This window comes from Strix uralensis, chromosome 1 (assembly GCF_047716275.1).
Source record: "Strix uralensis isolate ZFMK-TIS-50842 chromosome 1, bStrUra1, whole genome shotgun sequence".
Taxonomy (NCBI): Eukaryota; Metazoa; Chordata; class Aves; order Strigiformes; family Strigidae; genus Strix; species Strix uralensis.
The window spans coordinates 89,246,803-89,269,093 of record NC_133972.1 but is presented as its reverse complement, the minus strand read 5'-3'; the positions used below and the strand labels follow the sequence as shown (position 1 = coordinate 89,269,093).

Here is a 22,291-nt window from a genome sequence, read left to right as displayed (position 1 = left end):
CACTTCTTTTCTCAGATGCATTTACTAACATATACACACAATAGGAACTCTCATCTGCCAATAAAAATCACCTCTAGTTAAATTTTCATTCTTTGGCATTAGAAAGACTGAGAACAATATAGCTGTACAGGAATATTAATAAGAAGCATAATTTAGCAAAGGTATATTCTGTTTATAGAAAGTAAAAGCTAAATATTTTTTTTCTTTGGTGTTCTAGATAATCTACACAGTTCTTGGCACAATGCAGGAAGCCTGGTATTTTTGTGTTAAAGTGATCACTCTTAAAGGTAAGAATATTGTTTCACATGATATATTTAAGAAATAGCTGTAATCTCAATTGTGCATTAGAAAGAAACAAGTTAAAAATTAAATCCATATTATCTGCAGTTGCAATAAAGTGCATCCAGTTATGGGGACGAGGAAGAATTTGTTGCAGGTAGACTCTCTCAAACTAAAAATTTATGTTTGCTAGTCTCCTCCAGGTGTTTAAACCACATTATTTGCACAGATATCTAAACTTGCTTTAAAGGGCATTTCAGGAACATATTTATCGGGGAAAGCAAAGAAACAGACACAGGGAAGTAGGAGGAGTTCAGAAACAGGTTCAAAGGAGAATAGTAAGTGTTAAATGGCAGCAGCCAGTAGCAGCTCAGCCTCCCTTGAGATAGCAGCAGTACAGTTCCCCTGAGGCAAGAGACTGAGAAAAGGCTGTAATTACTGGCTACCATTGTTGGTGAAAAGAAATATACTGCTTCCATATTCAAGAAGAAATATAGCCTCAATCCCTCTTCCCCCAACAATTCCTTAATCCAAACTACAAATGCTCCGTTTATGGCTATGATAATCCCCGGGGTTAATATCTGACATTAGGGCAATTTGTGATCACAAGTCAATCTCATGGAAAAGTTAGGTGTTAGGTGCTGTCGAGGCAGTGACTCATTATTTCCTTAAGGCACAGAAAAGGGAACATGATGTTAAGAAGCTGTGGAGGGAGACATGACTCCCAGAAAGCAGTTATACCAGCCTGTTACCCTTGGTTTGCTAGGTGTGGACAAATCAAAGAAAACAATCTTTTGACCTTCAAGTTGGGCAGATGGAGCACTTTTCAAATGTTGGGAAGAGAAACCTTTCTGTGGGAAATGTGGGGGGAAAAGGAGACAAACCAGTTAAATATTAAATGGCAAAGGAATATCGGCAGAGAACAAAAATCATTTCAGTACTGATAAACTTCAAATCCAAGAGAAAGCTGAACAAGTGCTGATGGCATCACACAAATAATCCCATCCTCGCCTAGTCTCAAATGGTCAGAGCTGCTGTACTGTCCAGCACATGGCACTTCTTTGTCTTAACAGCCACTGAAAGAAGAAACTTGTCCCTTATTTAACATCCTGGACACTGAATGACACTTCAACCCCAGACATAACAGTACAGAAGAAATCAAGATGTAATAGCTGTGAGAATTCGGCTTTGTTTAGACAGTCCACGAAACTGCGAAACTCTCATGAGTGCCTATCAAACCTAACTGCCCAGTTAGATTTTCTAATTCTATCAATCATATCCAGTGTACCTCACAGCCATACCCTGATTCAGCTCCTGTTGAGTCAGAGAAGGTTATATCAATTTTTCATCCAGGTTTGACTGATCTCAAGTATTTTTTGCCTTTTCTGTAAAACAGGTTTTGCCAGTTACTACTGTTGCTGTAGGTTTTTTAACTGTGAAGCAATATACTGAGCAGACTCCATTGTGTAGTTGGTAAACATGAAATCCATGTTTACCTTCTTTCCATTGTGTGGTTGGTAAACATTAAATCCATTTTAATGAAATTAAATCTAGGTTATAGCTTTACTGCAGTAGAGCTGTTGTCACAATACCTTCCATAAATCATAGTGTATTGTCTCAAAGAGGGATTAATAAAATTATCTGATTATAAATCTCTTGTCAATGATTATCAAATAACATTTGGTTTCACAGAGAGCTTGAGAATTTTTACAATTTTAGAACACCAAATTCCAACATACATGTGATCATATTCTTATATAGAATTATAAAGTCATACTTCAAATGATTACTTAGAATTATTTTCCCTTCTGTGGCTGTGTTTTGCTTCAGTATCTGAGCTCTACATTTTTGCATAATAAAGAAAATAAGTATTAATATTTTCATTTGTATGCCTAATTATTTTTGGAATAAAACTAAAGATTTAACAATATTTTAAAAGTAATTACAGGAAAAAAACCTTAATATTAGAAAAGTCCAATACTTCATTAGATACTTGCAAAGAAACTGAAAACTAGAACAATAATTTTGATTACAAATACTTTCTTTTTTGACAGGAAATATTTCTCTATTTCCTTGTACTATATTTTGCCTTATATCCTACTCACAACATTTATCTTGGCGTTATAGTGCTCTCTGCCTTTTCAGGTGTTTGCCTTCAGGGGTATTGATGCTACTGAAGAATATTATATTTGGTAGATCTGCATTAAATATCACTTCTTCTTTCTGACAATCTATTTTAAGCATCACATTTATGCCTCATGAATTGCACTTTAAAAAATATGTCTATATATCCCATGAAACGTAAACCCATCTGACCCAAGTTTGTTTTTTCCAGAAGTGCAATTTCTATTTGGGGACATTACTGCTAAAGAGGTATGAATGAGGCATTTTCCAATACAAACACTATTGTTTACTTTTATGGGGAGGGGGGAAAATACCCTACCAGAAAATTTAGAACAACTCCTAAAATAGCTAGTTAACTATGGACATCAGTAATATCAGACCATTATTCTTCAGAATTGAAATCTGAAAACAAGAAGGGCAGGAAACCATACAACACCAACAGATATAACCTTCAGCACTTGCATGTTTTATAATTTTAGGTGGGACAAGATCTCTAGTTCTGTTTCCTTAATCATTTCTGCACAACACAGAGACACAGAGAGTTAAAGAATGAAATATGCTACAGTATGCTTTGAAATGATAATAAACTATTTCTTTACTATGGTATCTGTCCAAAGAAAACCTAAAGAATAGCTGGTAGAAAGAGAAGTGCCTGATACATCTAAACAGTACATTCAAAAATTTTTAGGTAGGTCAGTTTGTGTTTTGCCTGGTACAACCTGCACTGATGGAAACAACTGAGGTAGGCTGCATGGTAACCAGCTCCACTTGTTCTTTATCAAATAAGTAAGATTATATCAAATTCTGTTTATTAAATCTCTGCTCTTAGTTAAAATCATCATCTATAACTAGGTATCTGAACAACATGAACCCAGTTATTACCTAGACTAGGCAGAAGACATGCATATATTTAGAAACAGTTGTGAAAATTTCCGTTCAAGAGAAAATTAAGACATAGCATCTTGCCATTTTTACCTGAACTAGCATCCCTAGGCATGTATCACAGAAAAGGCTGTATAGCCACCAGACAATAAGAAGTGAATGGCAGTTCTGGATGTTCAGCATCCCCTTTCCAACCCCTCCACAGAACTGTAACAGCAACATTTAGACAGATAGTTAAGTGTGTGAGATTTCTATTTAAAATATTCATGCTCATTGATCACAAACAGGGCAAAAAATGTCATACCGTTATTACAGAAAAAGTGAGTTGATTAAAAAAGAGTGACCTTTAGAAAACATTTGCAACAAAATGCCCATTGTTTGTTGGACGGACTCCAGGGAGTTCCAGGCAGAGTAAAAAAATACATTTAACCAAATAAACAAATAAAGCCCTCCAGTTTAAATAACAAGCTTAGAGAAAAATAATTCTACAGGGAGGGGGGAAAGTTTCTAATATTTCCTGTGTTGTTGTGTTTGGGTTTTTTTTTTTTTAAATTTACCTATTAGAAATATCCAGATGCTTGCCCTGATGGCTCCGCTCCATTCTACCATACATAGTTCTCCTCTACACCCAGCCTAGGATAACTCACATTCTTGTCTGCTGGAACTCAAATTTGTCCTTGACTGATACATTTTGGCTCTCAGGGTGAGAAAGAGTGACAGGTAATTGCTATGTGCTACATCTGATGGGTAATTCAGAGTGGGACTGAAGTCCACTGATGGACCTGAATTTAGTTGCTTACATGTTCTGTGCATCAGACAAAGGACATTTCCATTTCAAACAATAGTAAATGAGAGGAGGGGGGGAAGGAGATGAGGTGACATGAGGACAAATGCAGAAGAAAGTGATGGTGTCTGAAAATTTCTATCGATTTATATGTAGTGAGGACCAAAAAATGGGATAGAAGTCTCTATGCTGAATCACAAAACCATCAGATAAGTAATACTCTTCAAAAAGCATTTTAATTAGCAAATTCATTTGAGTGTTTTACTTATCAGCACTTACCTTCTCAACACCACCTCTTAATCTCTGACAAGCACACTCTTTCAAGCATAAGCCAGGTATATCACATTTTGTCTCTTTATTTATTTGACACGTGTTCTCCTTCAAGTAAGAGTTCAGAGGTAGAAGGGCCAAATTACCAAAAGATCTGTTTTATAGAAAACCTGAGTCCCACTGCCTAAGAGGTCAGAAAAAAACCCAGTATTTAAAGATGAGAATATGAAACACAGCTGCATCCTGAGAGGATTGCTCATCACATCGTGATAGAAAAAAGAGGATTTTTATTGAAAGGCATGGGGCTTTTTTTTCTTCTTTTTCTTCTACCAGTGTAAATCAGGACTTCTGTAACATCTGTTTAGAGTTACAGTGAGGTAGATCTACACTAGATAGGTTTCCTTACACGCTAAGTTATTACTATTTATTCAGAAAAGGAATAAAAAGTGTTACTTGTGACAGGGAATGCAATGAATTTATATTCCATTTAACATTTTCAAAAGATATAGTTAAATATTTAAAATTATGGTAAACAAGTACCAAGATTGCTATTAATATTTCAGGAAGAAATGAAAAGACAGTTAACAAGGAAAGATACAAGTTTCCTAAATGGAAATAAAATGGCTTTTCATTTTGTTGTATCATTAATACTCCAGTTTAATAATTGAAATATTACTTGAACTTGAAGAGTTTTTACAGAAAACTTGTTACAACTAAATTTGAGTGAACTCAGATTTGGCAGAATGACTTCATCATCAAATCCCTAGCAAAAATACTGAGTAAAAGTCTGCTCAGACTGTTCAAGACAATGGAAATCTAGTCAAGAAATACCAGTTTTTAGCTTTTCCTCATGCTACAAATATTCTTAGAAAACTGTCATTAATTATATTATCAGATTCCATTTAACAATATTGGTTTATTTAAAGTATTTTCTTAAATAGAAAAAATGAACCATGGGATGGAGCCTTTTTTTTTTCCTTTTAGTTTATATATATATATATATATATGAAAGTGTGTAACATGCACAGAGTCAGTATGCCTGAGTACAGAATGCCAAGAAGGTAATTTTTAATAAATATACTTTGTGATTTTCATATAGGCTTTTAAGAGAGTTGCTTAAACAGCCATCACAACTCCATATACAGAAACACTATACTATATGTATATATATAGGGTCCAAGGAGACTGAAGAACATAAAGGAGTGCTAAGGGAACTCAGAACCTAGGTCACCAGTTCAAACCAAGCCCTGTGGGTAGTGGTTGAATTGCGTAAACCAGCCGATATCTTTGTGAACTGAATAAATGGCCACAGACAAGCGTTTAGCAAATGTGTGTCTGCATTTACAATTACATTTAGCACTTGCTGTCAGTCTTCAGAGAACAGCAGCCAAGAACCTACCTAATGCTTATAGACTCTAAATGACCTAGATCAAAAAGCTGGATTTTGGGATATGTGCTGGAGCACATTGTTGATCAAGAAAGGTCAAAAGTCTCATCTGTCTTCTGGAAAATGAGTGGATTTCCATCCTTATTTACCTTCACTTGAAAAAAAAAAAAAAATCAAATGTTTTTCTAACCAAGTCAGCCACAACTGTATTTTGTAAGTATGTTTGGTATGCTGGACATTGTACTAATGTGGTCAGTGAGTAAATGCATGCATGAAAAGAATAATAAATCTGATCTAAATTTGGAAACAAAAACTACTCATCCGAGTAATTTAACTGAATATTTATCATCTGCTTTGGAGACTGTTCTGAATATACTCTACTCTGAAAGTTGAAGGACAACATAATTCTGGTACCTAAATATACAACTTTTAAACTTAAGTGCAAGACAGTACTTTATTATGATGCTTAGTGCTTAGATACTTTCTTATTTTGAAACTCAAACCTATATGTTTCTCGTGAATGTCTCCATAAAGGTTTCCAGTCTGAGCTGTGATTACAGGTCTGGGCCATTCAGCAAAACAGCACAGAGATGGACTTCAGCGCCCACAGACTCCAAATCACACTCTGCTGGAGCACAGGACAGTAAACATAGCTTACATTACACATATGTCAACCAAGGCAGTCATTGCCTTAAAAAATATTGACAGCTGAGACATCTGCAGCAGAAAGATGCCCCTCCAGCCCCAGAACTGTCTGGTGTACATCAATGAGTCTGGTCTTGACCGGAAGACTCTCTTCACCCTCAAAACTGAAGTGATACATTTGACAGAGACTGAACCACAGCTGCTCCTAAAGTAATCTGACCAAGTCTCATGATGCAGCATCTTAGCTCCCATCTGGTTGGGAGAAAAGGAAACTTCTTTAAATGACCCATTGCAATATTAGCATTGTAAAACATGTCTTTGACTTCTGCTAAATACCAAGTCCGGTAATAAATATGGTGATGTAGGTTTGTATTTTACTTTGATATAGAATTTATGCACATGAAAGAATCTTTTTTCCCCCCTCAAACTACCAGGCCTGAAGGTTCAGTAAGAGAGCAGACTGAAGCTTTCTCCCTCTCAAAACACCACTGCAGTTTAAAAGATTTGCTACAAAATTATTGCCTCAACAAATACTCATCCAGTGACACATGCCAAAACCAATGCCTTCAGTGAGTTACATCTCTGAAACACAAGTGGACCTTAGTGAAAATTTCTATTAATACAAAGAAAATAAGGCTTGAAACTCATTCTTTAATATGATGCATCTATGACAAAGAGCAATAAAAAGAGAAGCCAGGAAAAAGTAGTAGCAAACACTACATTTGCCTCTAAATCAACTAATTATGAGTCTGAGAGTCGTTCAGAAGGTGCAACTTTCACTGTGGCTTGAAAACAACAACCCTGAAAATATGCTGAAAACTTAAATATTTGCAAGCATATATATAAATATATATACTGCAATATATGTTTAACTGTAAGGTATACTTTTGCAAGAACAATGACATCCTGAGGTATCCAAGTTAAACCTTGCAGAGCTTTGTTTCCATGAACCTGTTAAGAACATGCGACTTCTTCAATGTAGACGCACACATAGACTCCAAAGCTGGAAACAGAACTGACTCTTACTGTGCTAGCTACTTACTGTACACTGAGGTACAGCCTCTGACACAAAGAATGTAGTACTAAAATTAATTAAAAATACAGGAAAAGGGGGTAAAGAGATAGTGGAGTATTAGAGCACATATATCCCGTTCATGAGAGTACTGGAGTGTTTTCAGAGAGTTTTCTGTTTTAATTAAAAAGAAAAATTTACAGAGGTGGACCAAATGAGAAAAGTGATGTTCCTGCAGCATCAAAGAAATGAAGAGAATGGATGTGAAGGTGATGAAGCATTAAATCGTGGTACATGAAGAAAAGCAAAAGAAAGAAAAAGGGAGAATGCTAAGAGGAACAGAATGAAAAGAAACACAAATCATTAGGGAGAAAAAGAAGCTATATGAAGAGGAAAGTGCTACCCAGAGGTGAAAGAATAAGTGCCCAGGAAACAGACTATGAAAATAACAGAAGGAGGAGGGATAACAAGAGTTTGGTGGCAGACAATGGTCTTGCTAGGAAAGCTAATGTTAGTTCTCCAGTGCATGTTAATAACACAGGGCTTGAAAAGCCTCCCTTTCTGGTAAAGCAAATTCCCATATATCTTTGAGAAAGGAAAACTGGGGAAACTCATTAACCCCTGATGCTTATTCTATCTCACTCTCACCTTATCCTCTTGAGGTGACATAATAAATCCCTCTTCCTTAAATTATCTGGATTATTAACTATAGTCATTAACAGTTGTTTTCTTTTTCGTATGTCACTATATACAGTTTTAGCAAGATTGTTCCTTGCTGTTCTATGGTTGGTTTTCTGTCAGCTTTCAGAGCGCTTCCTTTGATTTACCCCTTTCCAAACCTCAACTTAATAAATTTCCTTAAAACACTCCTAAAACATTAAAGCATTATCATCAAACGCCAATTTTCAGTGGAGTTGGGCCAGATAGCAATCATACTCTTTTGTCAGTAATAAGGAGACGTGGCTTGAGGCAAAAAAATTTAACACTGGCCTCATTCAAAGAACTTGAAATATCTGAAATAAAGCTGAACACCGCATATTTAATTCTATTTGATATGGCCTAAGAGTAAAAAAAAAAAAAGGCTCAAGAGAGGGAACTAGGCTATACTGACATGTCTTCCACTGCCTTCTTGTGTAACCTGTGTTGCTATGTTTACCAAATCTGAAAAGCTTCAGTGAGTCAGATGCCCCAAATTATTTGTTTAATGAGGAATGATATTTCCCATATTGCTGAGGTCACTTTTGGACCATCACCAGGTATGAAGAAGCCCACAATCCACCAATGGAAAAGACCAGAAAATAATTGTAGCATTATTGCCTATTTTTATCAAAACATGAGGAAAACCAGCATTTCCCCATGTTTGGTGAACTGTCATCTCATACAATCTCTGAGGCTAGCATACCGGAAAGTAAGTGCTTTTCACTTAGAAGCAGATAGAACATCTCATCTTGTAAAATAATAATAGAGATGTAAGTGCATTTGTAAGAGTTGTTTAGAAACCCACAGACCCACTGCTATGAAAGCGTGATTTATTTCTTTTTTACTTACAGCAACAACTTTGTGAGACAAAAGGGGAACAGAGCCATCATGTCAAACAATGTCTGTAGTCAGTCCTTGTGAAAGACTGGAATGGAAGTTCCTGCTATTTGTATGTAACCTGGATGTCTGCAACTGCATAGGAATTGTTAACAGAAATTTTTCCATGCAGCACATTAAGTTATTGTCTTTTGCTTTTTTTAATGAGTACTCTGATGCATATTAATGAATATTAATTATTCTGAGAAACCAGTGGCTATTCATGAAAGAAAAAAAGACAGGTATAATGGAAGCTGGTTTGTGCATTCAAATATTACTACCCTGGTCAAGACTTTTATCTCTGGGTGGAAAAAGCACAAAACTTAGTAAATGTCATATAAATGTAACATGAAAAAAGAAGTCAGCTATACACTACACCAAATGAGGATCAGTGTCTGTAACTACTTCCAAAACCAACTTCCTTTCCAAGAAAACAGTGGACATATTGAGTCACCATTATAAAAACCATTACTTTCAGAAATAATTTTCAAGGAGAATATACCGATAGACAGTTAAAACTGTCAGTATTCTTAGTACATTCCCCCCAAACCCCAGGTCATTTTCCCATATGCTTATGTTTTTGTGAGAAAGAGAACTTGGTATTTCTCACTGAAAAAGCTAATGGAATAAGTAATAAACCTGCAGGTAATCAATATTTCCCTGATTTTTTTGGGGGGGTGGGGTGGGGGTGGGGAGTAGTGAAGCGGGGCAGGGGCTTGGGAGATATTTTTGGACAAAAAAGTGTATCTCATATTGAGTAGCTGAGCTTTTAATGAAAGATATGGTGCTGTGAATTTTATTACCAACATTGGATGATAACCAACGATACAGATATTTAATGACACCAGACAGTATTGGCTGAAAAAGCAGTGAAATTAATTCACACTTTTATAAACTGCTTAGGAGTTATACATCTGGTTAAGAAAGGAAGATTTGAAATGAGTTAACTTTCCATTGATCTTTTCTCCCAATTATGACAGATTTTTAAGCACAATGTGTTAATTTTTGTGGGCAACAGAAAGGACATGGACATGTTTAATACAACAGACCTTAATTTGGTCCCTTACAGTATTAAAAAGTTTGGACTGTTTACTAGCTCCTTAATTATGTCCCCTGACAGCATAGCTATTAAGTGTGGACTTGACTAAGACTATCAAATTCAGTTCACTTTAGACGTTTTAGGGTGGATACGCCATAGGTACACCAGGTCATCTTACTAACTCCAGGCTCCGTAAGCATCTCTGACTTTTTCTTATTAATCATTTAATCTTTCAAGACAGCCTCCCTCATCCACTCTTTTTTTCTTTCCAGATAAAGACCTTCAATCATCAGTCTGTTTCTTTTGATATGCCACACTTTCTATCACCCCATGAAAAATACGTCCTCTCCCTCTTCAATCAAACACTATTTCCTCCCCCCGCAAGTACCAATTTAATTTTCTGGCCACTTGTATTGAACCAGCACCTTCACTCACCCTTGTGCCACCACAAAACTACGAAAGCAACTATCCAAACCCCACCAGCCTCTGAGTATTACATGACACACGCTAGTCACAGCCCTCAGTCTGACAGTAACCTGGAAAGCTGCATGCATATTCTTGATTCACATTTCAAAAATCCCTTTCTGTCTCGTTTAAATCCCATGGGACTTTGAAGCCTTGCATCTACGAGTTCCTGCTTGCGAAGGAACGACATTGCTTATAGAGAATGAAGTTTTACCATTACGTACTTCTGCTTTCCAGCTGCTGTGCTTCCTCAAATAAATGTACTAAGCACAAAGGGGGAGAGTGCGCTTGCCTTTCCTCCTCCCTTCTCCACCCCTGCACGTTTCTAACATTTTTTTTTTTTTTTTTTCAAGCTGCAGAGAAGCACCGAATCAGAAATAACTGCAGCCATTCATAAGAAGCTGCTTAAAACCTGAATCCTTCCAGAGAGGAGTTCCGGGCTGGGACATCTGCCTCTGCCCCCAGCTCTCTCCTGACACACGGCACGGGCTCCCTTGCTGCAGTGCAGGCTGTCAGTTTACTCAGTTTGAACTTTCAATGCAGAAATTCGGCACTATGCAGTCAGCCAGATAAAGCAGCACTTACCTTAATTGAAATCTTTTCTCTGGTAAAGCTGGAGCATCAGTCAAATCAACAGTGATTTGGGGTAATCTAAGTTTCAATCAACACCCTCCGGGTAGCTGCATACTGCTCTGCCTTTTTTTCGTTGATGTTGAACTCTTCACTGTCTAAAGGAGAGAGAGAAAGATAAGCTGAAATCCTCAGAGGCTCCTAGGGAGTGAGAGAAGAGGCACCAAAGCAATGTTTCTTAACATGAGATTCTCAGCAAGCGTGCTCAGGTCTAGAAGATCGTGTAACTGCTGTGATAGGCTCCTGTCATGTCCCCTGAGCCGTGAGATGATCATTGACCTGATTAGCTCTGAACACTCCCTACATGCAGAGAAAGCACTGAGAGGATTGGTGGGTCGCAAGGGAATTGGGAAAGGCACCAGGGCCACTTGGGAATCTTCATTCTTCCAGACTAATGGATGTGCTGCAGCTGAGGCTGTAATTTGTGAGGAGGTTATGCACAGTGTTAACCATCTGAGGACTTAAACAAATGTGCTTTTGCATGCTGTTTCTCAAGGTGCGCCAGCATTCAACACAGAGTAGAGCTGAGTAATTAGAGGCTGATGTAGCTGCTTCGTAATACAAGGCTCACTGTATGAGATGTTCTGTAAGCTGAGAGATAAAGTGGATTCATACATTTGTCTCTGACCCTGGAGACAATAGCAGTTAATGGGTAGAGTAAGGGAAATTAGCATGGTGGGCTCCTGTTAGCCCCCAGATGGCAATCAATCACCATGGAAAGAAAAAGAACAAAACCCAAACAGACTAGAATTATTTAACAAGCTTATATGGCAATTTAAATAAAATGTTGAGAAAGAATGCCAAATTAGTACAGAAAGGACTCTTCAACATAGAGATAAAATCAGTAGCAAAGCACAACAATACAAGTTCTCTTCTATGGTTGCAATAGAGAGTAAAAACCAACAAGGAATGCATTTAAAGGACCTAATTTGCCTTTCACTTATACTGATACAAATAATTCTATTAAAGATGACAGTTTAAATTTAGACAGAAAAAAAAAAAAAAAGCAGTGTGAAAGAAGAATGAGATTTATTTTTACCCATTTTTGGTTCTAGGGTATTACAAAACTAGATTTTTGTGTACCAAGTATTCAGGCTTATGGGGTCAAATGAGTTCAGCTGAAGTATGTCAACTTTTATGGCTATCCTTATCTGCTGTTTTCTTGCTTCTTGGACAATTATGGCACTAGCCGGTTGACTCAATTTTCCATTCAGATTTATCCATGGAAATATCAGTTTGTGACTAAGAGAGAAGTTCATCGAATAACATATTTAGTAATGGTGGTCTGATGCACCAATATAAAATGAATAAAATTTAATTTTGATAGTAACTAAAGAAGATTTGGAATCTATAGTAGCAATGTTAGTTCATATGTAGTTACCATAAGTTACGCTATTAATGCTGAAACAAAGATAATCATAAACGTATACTGTAATTCTTAATCACATTTATTTACTTTGGGTCTGTTCATATCCATTTTTCAGGTAAATTAGTATAATTGTATCTTAGTAGGATAAGAAGTCAAGAAAGCAATTTTTAAGTTGTTAAGTAAGTGACAGAGGAAATGGATTACATATTTATTTTTTGAAGGCATTCACATCAGAAATATTATTATTACAGAACAAACAGTATCATGTCACTTAGATCACTCAGAAGTAACCAGAAAAATGTGAATCTCCAATTTATTTAGCAAGACACAGAAGACAATGATTTCTTAACCAAACTGCAGTCACCCTAACTGTAATGCCTGAGAAACAGGAAATAAATCTAAGGTAAGTGCCCCATGTTACCACTACACAGTCAGTAAGAAAAGATCAACTTTTCTACCATAAGAGTGGTAGCTATATAATTTTCATGATCCTCCTCTGGAACGATCCTCTCTCTTTCCACCCATCAAAAGCTCCTCCATGTGCAAAATCTGGATAATAAGATTGTCTTTAGCAATATTTCATATTCAAATTTACAGAATGTGTATCAGCCAGGGACTCCCATTTCACCTGGGACTAAAGGTAACAAAATAATAATTAATCAAATAAGAAGCCTTTTACACACATTAATATAAAATATGAACGCATTCTTGAGCTTGACTAAATGGGTTTCGTGTGTCAAGACTAACGTGATGTCTACATGTAGACATCACCTCAGCTGACTTATAACCCTCACTGAAAATGAGGTTGCTTTCCTTACCCATAAATTTGTACCACAGAATGAGCAGGAAGTCATCCCAACACATGATCTTATCTGTTCTGACATGGCATCGCTCATGAAACAGGTAATCCACAGACACACACTGTATTATTTATGATTTCAAATACAATGAAAGAAATTAAATACGAATTTATTTGCCATTCCTGAAAGCTTCCAATTTCAGGTTTCTGCTGTTTTGTTTAGTTGAGTCCTAACTCTCACCAGCCCTGGAATTTTCCACACCTCTTAAACTACTGTTCCACAACCTACAAGATCTCCATGTCAGGAATACTTTTCCTGTTACTACCCCCTTTCAAATCTCTTTCTTTTTACGACAAATTCCACTCTTACAATATAAATTGTAATCTTTCTCACTTACTGTTCTGGTTGTCCTTTTAATGTTTAAAAGTCAACATTCACCAGAAGTTCACAGTATATAAACAAATTATTTTAATTGTTTCTCATTACAAGTAAAGGTCCAGAAAAGGGACTGAAGCATGAAGGGACAAAATTTGAAGTGATAACATGATTTAAGTTTGTGCAGAAACAACTGGGAATTACTGTTGGCTTGGACATTTGAGTGAGAAACTGGCATTTTAAATTCAGTGTTAATAAAAGGAAACAATAGTTTGAGTCACTCATAAATCTTGCTGCAGTCTAAATAAGAGAAGTCAGTTGTCTTAGGTCCTATTCCCAAACCTAAATACATCTTAAAATTTTGAATTCAGTTCCTATCAGTCATCTAAATTAATGGACGGAAGTTGTTCAGATCAAGGAGATCAGAAAAGTAATGCATCTTCAACAGGAGATAATATAATCACTCATACAGATAAAAAAAATTAGACACCACCTCAGCTCATCATTCTTATACAAAGGGGACAGTACATTAAACCAAAGGGAAAAAAAAAAAAAAAAAGAGGAAGAAAAAGGAATAATTTTCTATGCAATCCATAATTAACCTTCTGAATTCACTGCCACAAGCCATGACTGTAGCAAAGAATTAAAATATACATGTGCGAGAAAATTTTAAAATCACAACAAGATTTAAAATTCATGCACAAGAAAAATTTCTTTGTTTCAGGACTGTTCCTCAATGAGAAGAAAAATATTACCTCATGAACAAGACAAGATACTAAAAATGGGAAAAAATCCTCTACTAACTAACATCATTTAATAGTAAAATTTAGAAGACCTTTACAGTATGATTACATAAGCCATGGTATTTTTACTGTCAAAGGTCATTAGATACTCATGTTTCATTAAAAGAATAATTTAGTTGGTTCGGGGTATATTTTAACAGATGAACAGCATTTTTAAAAAGAGCTATATTTTCCAAATTTGTCATTTGAATAGACTGAATGCCAAAATAAATACCGAAAACTATATTAGTGTAAGTTTCTTAATATTCACCTAAAGATCTTCAGTTCAGAGACATGAAGTACTGCAGCACAACACTTCACCATGCATCAATATAAATTCAATACAGAATAAAAGGCCACAGAGGAACAGTAAGAAAAGCAATGGAATCACCTATATGCTAATATATTCACAACTTTTCTGCTGGCCCAAATCACACACAGTCAGTTGCTTCAGATCTGATGATGCTCAGGAACCCAGTGAATGAGAAGGGAATCGTGTCTATACCCATAGCTTCAACATACAGAATTATTCTTTTTCTACAGTTAAAAAGATCCTTTGGTATGAAAAATATATACTATACAAGATGTACTGAGAGTGTCAATTTGCTCAATATTTTTTTCTTTTTTAATAAGTAATCAACAAAAAGAGGTATTGTCTTCTTCATTTTGGCTGAAAGACCAGTAACTAGAAATCAGGTGTGGGAATACTCTAGGATAGCAGCAAAACCAGCAGAATAAAAGACTTTATAGAAGAGACCTCATAAAACCATCTTTATCCTTCATCTCTGCAGAGAAAAACATATAAATAATAAACCACTTAAAGACATTAAAAATGCTTTGAAGAAAAAGAAAACCATTTGAACCAATCGAACTTTCACAACCATCATATTTTCTGCATTTTGGCAACCATTATCTCCCCATGGCAGCCAGGGACAACCAGACTAGATAACTCTCAGTAGTACATGACAATTGCTATGCATTTTAGCACTGAAACTTTACTCTTATCCCCATTCATTTCAAAAGAACAAACCGATCAGATTGAACTCCAAATTTTCATCTAGCTTACATCAGCATAGCTGCATTGATTTAAGTAGATCTGTACAGCAGATTTATAAATTAGTGAGATCTCATGTAAAAGCAATACAATTTGTCATCAATTAATGTTACACCGGAATTCAAATGTCAACCTTCCTGCAACATCATCCTATATTTTATTTTTGATATGGATCATTTTTTTCCAAACTTTTTGGCTGCAGTGAGTACAGACAACACAGGAAACTTATTTGCATCTAACAAAAAGTGTAATCTTGAACATTCAGTGCTTTAGTTCAGCACCTTGTTCTACAGGTTCTTGATGTTCAGGTAAAGATGTGATCTGGATGGAAAGAAACAACTGAATCCTAGCTGTACTCAGTGGAAAACTGCTCACATCATCAGACTTCTCCTCCTGGTATCTGTAGGGGCTCAAATCCAAAGCACTCCTGCTCTTATCTGATCACTGTTCTCACTCCCAGTTTAACAATAACAGTTAGTACCATTCTTTTTACTTATGCCAAACTTCCAAAGATAAGGTAAGTCGTACAGTATATTGTTTTAAGATATTTCTGATTATGTTATGCAATGTACAGTTTGACCTTTGTTGCACACTTTTATTAATGTGTGGTAGACTGAGACATTTCAATGTTAGTGCTCTCTATTTCCTTGGAGGCATCCCCACAATGTTGGAGATATTTAGGAGGCACAGGTAACCCTGGATTTAAGTAAAGGTCCACAAAATGCATAAAGAAACAAATGCAAATTTTGGAGCATCCTAATATCACAGTGGAACAGTTCCAAAAGTACAATGACAGTGGGAAGGCTGGTGGTGACTAAATACTCCATGATTCAGTTCTGGAAGGTATTAAAGAACATTGTTCTTCCCAAGAGTAGGGAACTTATGGGTAGAGAAGATACAGAGCCCTGTGAGTGAAAGGAAACATGGAAGGACAAGGGAAATAAAGACAGAAAGAAGATGTGAAATGAAAACAGGCCACCACTGTTTTGATTATGCCTCTTCAGTTTTACTACTATCTGAGAAAAATATACTTTGTATCACAGAGGAATATAGCTTATGTTCAAGCACCAAGTGAATTATGGTTGTCCATAATTACAAAGAAAGAAACAGAATGGATAAGTATTTGAATATGATATGTGCCTGCAATACTATTTATTTACAGATATGTATTATAAAGGCAGTTTTGTTAAAACATGGAATCCAAATTCTGTTCAGTCTGTTTGGTATGTCTTTCTGTATGAATTGAGAACCTCAGAACTACTAGAACGTACTCTACAGGACAGAGGAAATTTTATATCTGAAGTTAGTTTGTCTCTGCTGAAAATTTCTGTCAGCAATACACCTATACAGTTAAACTGAAAACAAGTTACACAACTGTAACCAAGGGCATGGTTTTGTAGCAAAGTGTGACATGTAATTTCTGGTCTGGGTCTCCTTTTTGCTGGGTGACATAGACCTCCTTTAGACATAACAGCAAAAACAGGAGACCCCTGCACGTTGTGCCACAGGAGCAGTGTGGGAGACAGAATGACTCAGGGACATCCTTCCTAAAGTACAATTCCTCCCTCACATCCTTCTTGTTCAGGTGAAGGGAACAGTGTGATTTGTGGTATGACCTGTCTCAGCAGCAATTTACAACTTCCCAGTAAAATCTCTGCTCACTCCCTTTTACCATCCACTTGCTTTAGCATGCAGGGATAGGGGAGAGAGGGTAGTGCAGAAAATAGTGTGCAGGGATGCAATATACTGCTTGTAACCACATAAATATCTTATACCTATTCATTAGCCTCCCTGTTCCCATCTCTCTGAACAAGGAGGGGTTGCTTGTCCCCTTGAAGGGGACAAAACTGAACTGCAATTTAGTCTTGGGATTCTTCCTGGCATTTTTATAGCTGAAGCCTGCTCTGCTACTTATTCAGACTAATACTATAAATCTAATACACTTTAAGGGCCACATTTTCAGTGTCATAAACCATCATATCTGTCCATTTTTCAGGGGAACCACAGGGCTTTTATAACACCTAGAGAAAATCAGATCTTAGGAGGTGACAATATCTCTGTCTGAGATTGGTCAGACATAATTGGTTTCTGGAAAAGCTCAGAAAAATATAGTAACAAATATAACCATTAATTAAACCAAACTTTCCAGCAGTCCTAACTTGCATGTCTCTGATCAGTTTTCAGTCTTCTAACTTTGGGGAATTTATTTCTTGTTTGTTATGTTTTGTTGTTTATTTTTAATTTTACCCTTGACTGTTTTTCCTTACATGATATTGAACTTCTCTTTTTCAGTTTGTCTGTTTCAGAGTCATTTCAGAGTCATCTTTTAATCTGTTTTTTAAATTCTTAAAAAAGTTCTGCTTTTTCTCTTCATTTTAATGTACTTGTTCTCTAGGCATAGGAAATATCCTGTTTCTTACCTTAATCTGCTCTCTTTCCACTTACTAATTCCCTATTAATGTTTCTTCCTCCACAATTCCAGTACCACAAGCACTTCCCATCTTTCTTCTCCAAGGATTATTTTCCCCAGCTCTTGTAATGTTCCTTCTTCCTCATTTTCTTGCTCTCTTTTGTGTGTGTGTTTTTTTTTTGTTTTTTTTTTTTTTGTCAGTCTTAGAAGGATTTCTTTTTGCCTTTTCTGGCAGTGCTAGAATGGATAGGTATAGAAGGAGAAAATAGAGGGGGAACAACAGCCTCATTTTTTCCATATACACATAAAAAATTCTTACGTAGGAAAAGGAATTAAGTGCTGACAAAATTGCTTTTAGCATCACTGCTATTCAGGAGGACCTGGAAATGTTGTAAAGGAGCATGACTGGAAAGGTTTTAATTCCTAGTTCTCTCTCATTCATCATGGTTTGAAGCAAGTTTTCTCTCAGGTAATAGACACCAGCTCCTTGGCTGTAAAGGACAACTTCCTTCTGTACAGCAAACAGGAAAGAAGGTTGGACTATTACTATAGAGTATCTGTAACATTATTTTGATGCCAAGCCTTGAAAGAACAAGCTGATGTGAACAGTGGCCAGTAAGACAAGCTCTCATTCAGGGTTAGCACTCTCCCCTAACATGTGACCATGCTGGTTAGCACTTAGGCTAGATACTGCTCTGGGAATACTGAAGCTACACCACACCAAGCTGGCAGCAGACAGGAGGGTAAGGCCTCACCCCAGTCTTCTGAGCAGAGCAGAACTTTCAGAACCTTTCCTTCCATGTGCCTAATAGCAAGACCATTACTTCCAAAAGTATTGTACTGCACCCAAGTGTCTAATAAGTTAAGTGGTTTTCATGACGTAAAGAAGCTGAACTGCGTAATGTATATAGATCTTATTTCTGGATACCAAGGAACATGAAGATTTCAATCTAGTACACAGACACTGACACTGATTAGCAGGGCCTGACTCTGTAGTTTTCTTCTTGCTTGCACCACTCATATCATTAGCCCTTCCAATGCCCTCATATTACAGAGAGCATGCTATGTATTACTATCCCATTAGTTTGCTTATTTATAGTCCATAACAAAATTCTGAACAAAATTATTGCTTGCTTCTGCAGAGCTGCATGTTATTTCTCATCTGCCTGTTTTTGATTCTGTCCTGCACTTCAAAAACATCAGTCTCATGGGTCTTTGTGATTATCAGGTTTCCTAAGATTTGCCTTAGATATCAGCAGAGATAGAAGAATGAAAAGGCAATAATGTACAAAACTGTCTTCTTAATTTTTTCATCCTGTAGTGATTATTTCCAATGGGATCTATCAATACTAACATTTTAAAAGCTCAGAAGACAGAGAATCAGATCATGATATGAAATGTGACACTCAGTTCTAGCCAGCATGAAACTGAAGCGGGCAGGAAGAGAACGGAACAAAAAACCAGCCTCCTTAGCTCAGGGACATGAAGCAAAAGCCATGTCTCAGCTGCAGCCCCTTCAATCAGGGAAGCAGAGGCAATGGTCCGGCAACATAATCTTGGGCATCATATCCCACAGAGAGAATAAAGAAGTATCATTTTAACTCTACTTCACTGCAGCTTGCTACCAAGAAACATTACAGAGCATGCTGGATCAGTTTCTTTAATACGGTCTTGCTGTGGAAACATGTTGGAAGAGAACATGCTTCCACAAAGCACAGCGACCCTTTATCTCCTTTGAAGTCAACATGGTCTGAGACAGTTGGCTAAGTAATAAAATTTGTCCTCCAGTGGTTAAATGGAATAGAATAGCCATGGAAGACAGATGAATCATACGATACATTAAAAAAAAATTGGTCAGGTTAATAATTATATACTTTTTGGACAGGAAGTATCATTATGTGATCATACTAATTTTGGGCCATTAGCTTCTCTTTCCCCTTTTTCTGAATATAGAGGAATGAAAGATGGCTTAATTATAGCACTAGGAAATTACCTCTTTTTTGGAGGGGGGGAGAAGATGGTCTTATAATCACAATACAAAGTTGAGACTGTAAGATATTACCTTAAAATATTTATTCTCAGTTACTCTCCCAGTTCCATTTGCATCTGTAATAAGTAGCATGTTTAAAAGACAGTCACGTATATAGCATGAGAGTAGAAGAATTTGGAAGCCAGAAGGTACAGGCCTTGCTTCCAAACTTCACAGAGTTTCATTTTCTCTCATGGTTGCAAGTTGTGATTTGTGATTGATGTGAAAATGTGTAATATTAATATTGTCTGTTAAAAATGGTGGGTAAGAAATGTAAATGCTACATATTCATTCATGTTAATTTGTCTCTTTAGAAGCATAGCCAACTAGATGGTGTTCAGCTATCTCCAGAACCATCTATACTGATTATTAATCAGAGCTTGCAGAAACCCTGTATCTTTTTTTTTCCCCTATTCATGAAGGCACTTCTGAGAATAATAATTACACTACTTAGCCTTTATCTAGTGCTTCTCATCTTTCAAGTGCTTCACAAATATTAATTCACTAATTAATCTTCCCAACAACTCAGATTACTCCCATTTTACAGATGGAGAAGCATTAGAAGAGAGGGCAAGTGACCTGCCTGAGGCCATGGAGAGTAAAGAAAGGGAAGAGGACTAAGGGGAGAGATGCTTATAACTAGAAAGAAATGGAGGCAGATGGGACAATTATGGTGATGGTTCAGCAAATAATCATAAGATTCCAGTGAAGAATTTAACATACCACCGGAGGGCAGGTAGTGCTAGCCCTACTGTGTATTATACAGTCCTTCAGTATGCCAAAGGATCCACAAATAAAAAAAATTGAACTGACAAATAAAACATATTGTGCACTTTCACATTTATATTTTTTTTTAACAAAACACAGTCTGTTCTTAGATACTGGCAAAATTTTAAAAGTAATCATGAGCACAAAACTAAGGACAAGAAACTAGAAAATTCTAATTTATTTGGCATCTTGTTTCATGTAGAGCTATCTATACTCAACATGGGATCAATTACATGCAAAGACTGCCCAATACTAGTGGCATAAACTGAGTAAACTGAGTTAGGATTTTTATGCCTGGTTCATTTTGCATGTAGGGAGGCTGATAGAAAGCATATTGTCTATAAGACTAGATCTAGATCTCAGATTTAGTTCAAACCCTATGTAACAAAATAGACTTGCCTCTTAAACCTTGCCTTTCTGCTTTCCAAATAACCTCTGTTTAATCCTCTAAGTACCCCACTTACTTTTTTTTCTTTTTTTTTTTTTTTTTTTAGTTTTACAATATAAACTTCCTTTTAATCCAGATCTCCCAAATGATTTCAGGAAAACAGACACTTCTACATTAGGACTACAGGAGAACCTGGGTTAATATTATTGTATGGTACTGATGCCAGGAAGACTTTTTCACTAAGGCTGTAAGAGATATATCATTGCCCAGAATTTAGGACAGCGACTGGGGATGGGAGATTTCCAAGCTAAATCCATGAACTGAATGACTGAGTGATCTAAGAGCAAAAACTGTTCTCTGTGTCACAGATGATAGCAACTTGAGGATTGGTTTTGGACTGTGATAGAATCCTAACAAGTATACTACACATACTTACGCAAATCAAAAAGCTCCAAATGGTTAAAAAGTATTCAAAGTACGTTATGCTCCATGCAGACTGGGAACAAACTAAAAAATAAATTGAGACCTGTACAAAATCTACCAGATGTATAAACAATTGGGTTGAGTTGAGATCATGTTTGTCCCTGTTTGAAAAGTTTTGCTTTCTGTTCCATTGATATGGTAAATGTTTGTTCCAGTTGCACTTTTTGCAGACATTGACATTTTGTATATAATACTGCATTGTGCTGATTGTTGATGATAGAAGGTGGTAACAATCTATATACTCTCATATTCAAAACTCTCACACTACACTGATAAACAAGAGTACAGAGAGTCCCAATAAGAATGGAAAGAGGAGGAATGCAAAAAAGTCCCTGTTAATTTCAACTACTACAGTAAGATATGTGCTGCAAGGTTCAGTGCTGAAAGGGGAGCTCCCACTTCTGTACCCTGTGCATTTCTCTGTCAAGTTATCCCCTTGCCTGAAGATGCCCTTAGAATGAAATATATTTATCTACAGGATAGATACATCTGTTCCATATCCTGGAAAATTATCTGCTTCCCAAGCTATAAGAACTTGAGAGAAAACTATTATTCCAAAAAAGAACAATCAAAATATAACTTTCTTTGCTTCTGCAAGATTTTGAAAGTAAAGATCATAGTTTTCTCTACATCCTCTTCAAATGAATTCTCCCTATATAATTTAAGACACATATTCAGGAAAAGTTTTCCTGCAAATAAGAAGGTGGAATAAAGTCTTTATTGGCACTATATGTTACTAAC

General features: G+C 36.4%; 1 protein-coding gene across 2 annotated transcripts in view; it reads right to left on the bottom strand.

Moving 5' to 3' along the window:
• CDH12 (cadherin 12) overlaps positions 1-22,291 on the bottom strand; it is a 320,014-nt gene that overhangs the window by 224,011 nt on the left and 73,712 nt on the right. For both annotated transcript variants that reach the window (XM_074873891.1, XM_074873900.1), the window contains exon 3: positions 11,048-11,190. The gene's annotated coding sequence lies outside the window, so the exon portion shown is untranslated. The remainder of the gene's footprint in view (positions 1-11,047; positions 11,191-22,291) is intronic.